This window comes from Octopus bimaculoides, chromosome 1 (assembly GCF_001194135.2).
Source record: "Octopus bimaculoides isolate UCB-OBI-ISO-001 chromosome 1, ASM119413v2, whole genome shotgun sequence".
Classification (NCBI taxonomy): Eukaryota; Metazoa; Mollusca; class Cephalopoda; order Octopoda; family Octopodidae; genus Octopus; species Octopus bimaculoides.
In genome coordinates, this window is record NC_068981.1 from 182705100 (window position 1) to 182710850 (window position 5751).

At 38.5% G+C, this 5751-nt stretch overlaps 1 long non-coding RNA gene across 2 annotated transcripts in view; it reads right to left on the bottom strand.

Annotated features, from left to right (window-relative positions):
- Positions 1–172: 172 nt before the first annotated feature.
- The window catches only part of LOC128249451 (uncharacterized), a 6469-nt gene continuing 890 nt past the window's right edge, over positions 173–5751 (bottom strand). Inside the window, exons 2-3 of one of the 2 annotated variants that reach the window (XR_008265577.1) lie at positions 1782–1918; positions 173–1686 (exon numbers count right to left, since the gene is read on the bottom strand). This is a non-coding gene — a long non-coding RNA (uncharacterized LOC128249451). The remainder of the gene's footprint in view (positions 1687–1781; positions 1919–5751) is intronic. The other variant, XR_008265582.1, reaches the window with a different exon arrangement.

A 5751-nucleotide genomic window follows, 5' to 3' on the forward strand; every position in this document is an offset into this window, starting at 1 on the left:
GTTTGAATGTGAGTTGTTATTGCTGTGGTTGTAATTATTGTAGCATTTGTGGCTGTTATTCTTGATGTGCCTTTTGATGTTGCTGTGCTTATTACCTCTGCCTTAGCGAAGGTGAGTGGAGGCACAATGGCCCAGTGGTTATGGCAGCGGACTCGCGGTCATAGGATCGCGGCTTCGATTCCCAGACCGGGCGTTGTGAGTGTTTATTGAGTGGAAACACCACGAGGCTCCAGCAGGGGATGGTGGCGAACCCTGCTGTACTCTTTCACCACAACTTTCTCTCACTCTTACTTCCTGTTTCTGTTGTGCCTGTAATTCAAAGGGTCAGCCTTGTCACACTGTGTCGCGCTGAATATCCCCAAGAACTATGTTAAGGGTACACATGTCTGTGGAGTGCTCAACCACTTGCATGTTAATTTCACGAGCAGGCTGTTCCGTTGATCGGATCAACTGGAACCCTCGTCGTCGTAAGCGACGGAGTGCCAACAACAACAGCGAAGGTGGAGATATTGTTTTCAGTCATGTTTGCTTGTTCATCCGTGGACAAGATATCTAAAGAACTGCTGGATGGATTCAAATGAAACTTTCAGGGATGTTTGGCCTCGTGACTGGCACGAACTGATTAGATTTTAGGATCGATCCAGTGCCAGACAAGGATTCTGGATTATTTTCCGTTTTTTTTTACTTAATTTTTGAGAGCAGTTGGGTTCATTTTTAGTTTTCTCATTTGTGGTAGCAGTTGAGCTTATTTCATTGGTGTTGCCTTGGCAGAGGTTTGCACTCTCTGAGTACTCTTGTTGTCATTGTTTCTGTTCTTGATGCTGCTGTTTTCGGTTTATATCTCCAGTTGTTGAATCTTCTTTTTCTGATGCTGTTGTTGATGTGATTGTTGGCTTATCAAACGGTCAGACTGCTTGACCTTTTTTATTATTATTTCTTTTAATGTTGTTTTGTTTGGTAGGAAGCTTCAGTCACCAGATTGTCCCCTCTTCCATTTAGAATGCCCTTCCACTATCTGCCATTTAGACATCTTTGGTTTGTGACTACATATGAGAGGACATATTTGCTTCCAATCACTTTATTTTTCCTTGATTTTAGTTGCTGTTGTTGTTGGTGATGATGGTGGGGAACATTTCTTTAGAATCCAGTTACAACAACAACAACGATGATGGTAATAATAATAATAATAATAATAATAATAATAATAATAATAATGATAATAATAATAATCCTTTCTACTGGAAGCACAAGGCCTCAAATTTGGGAGAAGGGATTAAGTTGATTACATCGACTCCAGTGCATAACTGGTACTTATTTAATCAACTCCGAAAGGATGAAAGGAAAAGTTGACCTCGGTGGAATTTGAACTCAGAACGTAGCAGCAGACGAAATACTGCTAAGCATTTTGCCTGGCATGCTAACGATTCTGCCAGCTTGCTCCCTTTAATAATAATAATAATAATAATAATAATAATAATAATAATAATGGTTTTAAATTTTGATACAAGGCCAGTAATTTTGAGGGAGGGATTAAGAGCCTCAAAAGTGAATGTGGTACATATTGTGATCAGTCCACTTGGGACCATCTCAAACAAAACAATATTCTGGCACCAAAAGCTGCCAATACCAAACTTCATTGGAAGTACTCAGTTGGTGGCAATACTGGGAACAGCTCATGTTTTGAACCTGAAAGAGACAGATAATCTCTCAAAATATTGTTCAAACAGTTAAATAAACAATCTGTTACAAATCGCATTGTGCTCTTTTTATTGTCTATTTACCTTTGTGAAGAGTTATGTCAATCTTTATAATCATAATAATGATATCAGTACCAACAGATGACAACGTTTCTCGAAAAGGAATGGAAAAACTTTCAAAATACAAAGACCTGGAAATAGAGGTAACTCGAATGTGGAATCTAAAAACAGAAACAATTCCTATAATAGTAGGTGCCTTAGGTATAATAAAAAAATATTCAGACAAAATCATAACAAAAACAACAGGACTTACAAATATATATAACATACAGAAAATTGCACTACTGGGCACTGCACATATCATTCGCAAAACACTTTCAATACAGTAACCATAAGAGCATCACAACAAACCACAGCACATACCCAAGGCACACAGAGCTGCACACAATAGTGTAGTGAAAGCATGTGATAAAAATAAAACTACTGAATGATAATGTTAATAATAATAACAGTAGTAGTAGCAACTTCTCTTGAAAGTTGACAAAGTTTGGTATTGTGGTGTTTATCAAGTACCTGCAGAAAAATGCTTTGGTCCATGACATTCATGCTGATATTATCCCCTAATGTTGTTACATTAGGGGATGATGTTCCATCTTTGTCAACTGTGCATAAGTGGACAGCTGGATTTAAGAGGGAAGGAAGAGGCTTGTAGATGACCCAAGGTCTAGACGTCTTGCAACTGCCACTCCTAAGGAAAGCATTCATTGCATGGACCACATGGTGATGGATAACTGGTGTTTGACTATAAATCAAATAGCCAATGCTATTAACATACCCCATGAGAGAGTTGAGAATATTCTGCACAATGAATTTGGCATGATGAAGGTTTCTGTTCAGTGGGTGCTACATCTTCTGACACCTGATCAAAAGTGCACCAGGCTGATTACATCATGGGAAAATCTGACATCATTTGAGGCAGTTCCATCTGGTTTCCTTCCTTGAATGTTTTTGAACCCAGGATGAGTGTTGGCTTCATCACTTTGAACTGAAGATAAAGAGACAATCCATGCAGTGGAAACACCCCCTCCTCACCTGCTCCGAAGAAGACTAAGGGCGTTTCATCTGATAGTCTCAGTTTTTTGGGATGCAAAAGACATTGTATTTATTGACTATTTTCATAAGGGCCATGCCATCAATGGAGATTACTATGCCAACTGATGAGGCAGTTATGAAAGCTATCAAGACCAAACACCTTGGAAAACTGACAAAAAGGGTCTTGTTTCACCAGAACAATGCTCCAGCATACAAGTCCTTGGTTTGAATGGCTGCTGTACATGACTATGGCTTTGAACTGGTTGATCACTCACCTGTTCTTCTGATTTTGTCCCACTTGACTATCATCTCTTCCTCAAATGGAAAAACACTTGGCTGGGAACCAGAACCACAGTCATGATGATGTCATATCTATATCTGCTGTTGATGGCTTTTTTGAGCAACAGCATGAAATTGTCTTCACCGATGAGATGCAAGCACTGCAATACCAATGGAAGAAGTGTGTGTGGACACCAAAGGGCATTATGTTGAAAAGTAAACCTCATTTGGTCACATTTCAAGAAAGTATTTTGGTCAGCCTAGGAACTTTTCAGCCAACCCTCGTATAATGCAGGAATTAAGGTTTAAAAGCGAGAGTACACATCAGATAAAACGGAAAATACACTTGCGTGTACACACACACATACACCCTATAAAAGAACTTCCTGTTTTTCTCTCCCACCAATTTGTCTGTCTGTCTGTCTGTCTGTCTCTCTCCTTTACTCCTCCCTATTTTCTTATTTGCATCACACTTTCTCTCACTGAACTCTCTCCTTCCTTTAATTTTCCCCCTCTATTCCCCTCTTTCCTTCTCGGTCACACATGTAGCTATTTGACAGCCATGTACCCCAATGTATTGCTTTGTCTGTCCTTTTGCTGTCCCCTCTATGTTATGGCCGTAGTGCCAAAGTAAAGAAAGAAATGTTTATCATACATGCATTTACGAGATGGCGTTAAAAATGATATCGCTGGGTGAGAGCTTGGAAAACTTTGTATAGCTCCCTTCCACTTTTATAGAAAACTCAAGATATATGCATCAGAGGACACTGACTTAGATGCTATGACTTATGTTTCGTAATAATGGACGTCCTGATCTTTTCATCACTTTTACTTGGAATCCTGTGGAGGCGCAATGGCCCAGTGGTTAGGGCAGCGGATTCGCGGTCATAAGATCGCGGTTTCGATTCCCAGACCGGGCGTTGTGAGTGTTTATTGAGCGAAAACACCTAAAGCTCCATGAGGCTCCAGCAGGGGATGGTGGCAAACCCTGCTGTACTCTTTCACCACAACTTTCTCTCACTCTTTCTTCCTGTTTCTGTTGTACCTGTATTTTCAAAGGGGCCAGTCTTGTCACACTATGTCACGCTAAATATCCCCAAGAACTACGTTAAGGGTACACGTGTCTGTGGAGTACTCAGCCACTTGCACGTTAATTTCACGAGCAGGCTGTTCCGTTGATCGGATCAACTGGAACCCTCGACGTCGTAAGCGACGGAGTGCCAACAACCTGGAATCCTAAACAGGACGAAGACCAGAGATATTTCCAAGGCAGTTCTACACCAGTTGGAATGATCTAATAGCAAAACTATAATTTAGCGGATCAAGTATTAATATGGCTAAAATACATGATCTGGAAGAATATTATAAATACAACTGTTACTTAAAATGTTGCAGTTGTCGCCTGAAGTTAAAACAACTTTTCTAATATTTTAATCTACCTATACAAGTAAATATATGTTGATTGATAGATGAGACATAGAGACTAATAGATAGACATGTAAATAAACCGCGAAACATTTATAAATAGTTATATATTTAGATATAAAACTTGAATATTCAAGCCATATAGATTTTAATACATTTTTAAAGATATAGGAAACGTAAACATCTCGAGTTATTTCCCTTGCACCATTATATTTTGATTTTTCGATTTTTTGCATTCACGGAATTTATCTTTGCATTCACGGAATTTATCTTTGTCTCTCTCAGACTGCAGCCATGCTGGGGGAACTGCCTTGAAAAGTGTAGTCGAACAAATCGCCCCCAGTACTTATTTTTAAAGTATGGTATTAATTCCACCGGGAACGTAAATAAACCAACACTGTGGAGAACTAACACAGCCACACAAACATATACACACGACGGTCTTCTTTCAGTTTCCGCTTACCAATTCTACTCACAAGGCTTTGATCGGCCTGAAGCTTATAGTAGAAGACACTTAGCGGAGGTAAAGACAATGGACCGCACCCCTCTGGGATGTTCTTTCGATTTTTTTTTTTTACAGGAACCCACTAGGATCTTTCTGAATTGATGGGCACCACTTGTTTTCTTAACGAAACACTTTCAAACTTGGGATACTGGTAGAATGTGTCATATAAAACATCTTTTTCTCTTAGCCTTCTTAACAAAAATTTCTATTCTATAACACAGTTTCTGTTTTGTAACATAAAACGAAGTTTGAAAGTGTGTCGATACCAAAAACACTACATAAAACATAAATGAAAAGTGGTGCCCGTCAGTTCGGAAAGATCCACCCACTATATCGAGTGCGGAGATTCCGAATCTGCAAAAAAATCTGCAATTCAAAATTTAAATCTCCGTACCACTAAATTTCTTAAATTTTCACTTAAAAAAAAATTTTTTTTTTTGGCGAAATACGTAGAAAAATACGGAGATTATGATTCTGAAAAAAAAAAAAATTCTGTAAAATTTTAATTTTTCAAAATAATAAATAAATAAAATAAACACCCCTCCTCTCATGACAAGAAGTGAAATTAAAGTGTTTTCTTTACTAATGACGAACATAACCCAACATGTTGTGGTCAGGGTCTTTTGGAATTAAGAGAGGTATGTAAAAATTAGATATTTTGCTCACACACACGCAACAAAATGACAGTTAAAAAAAGTTTCTTCTATTTTGGTAATTCGTATTTAGAAAGTTAATCCCCGGTTTGGCTTTTGT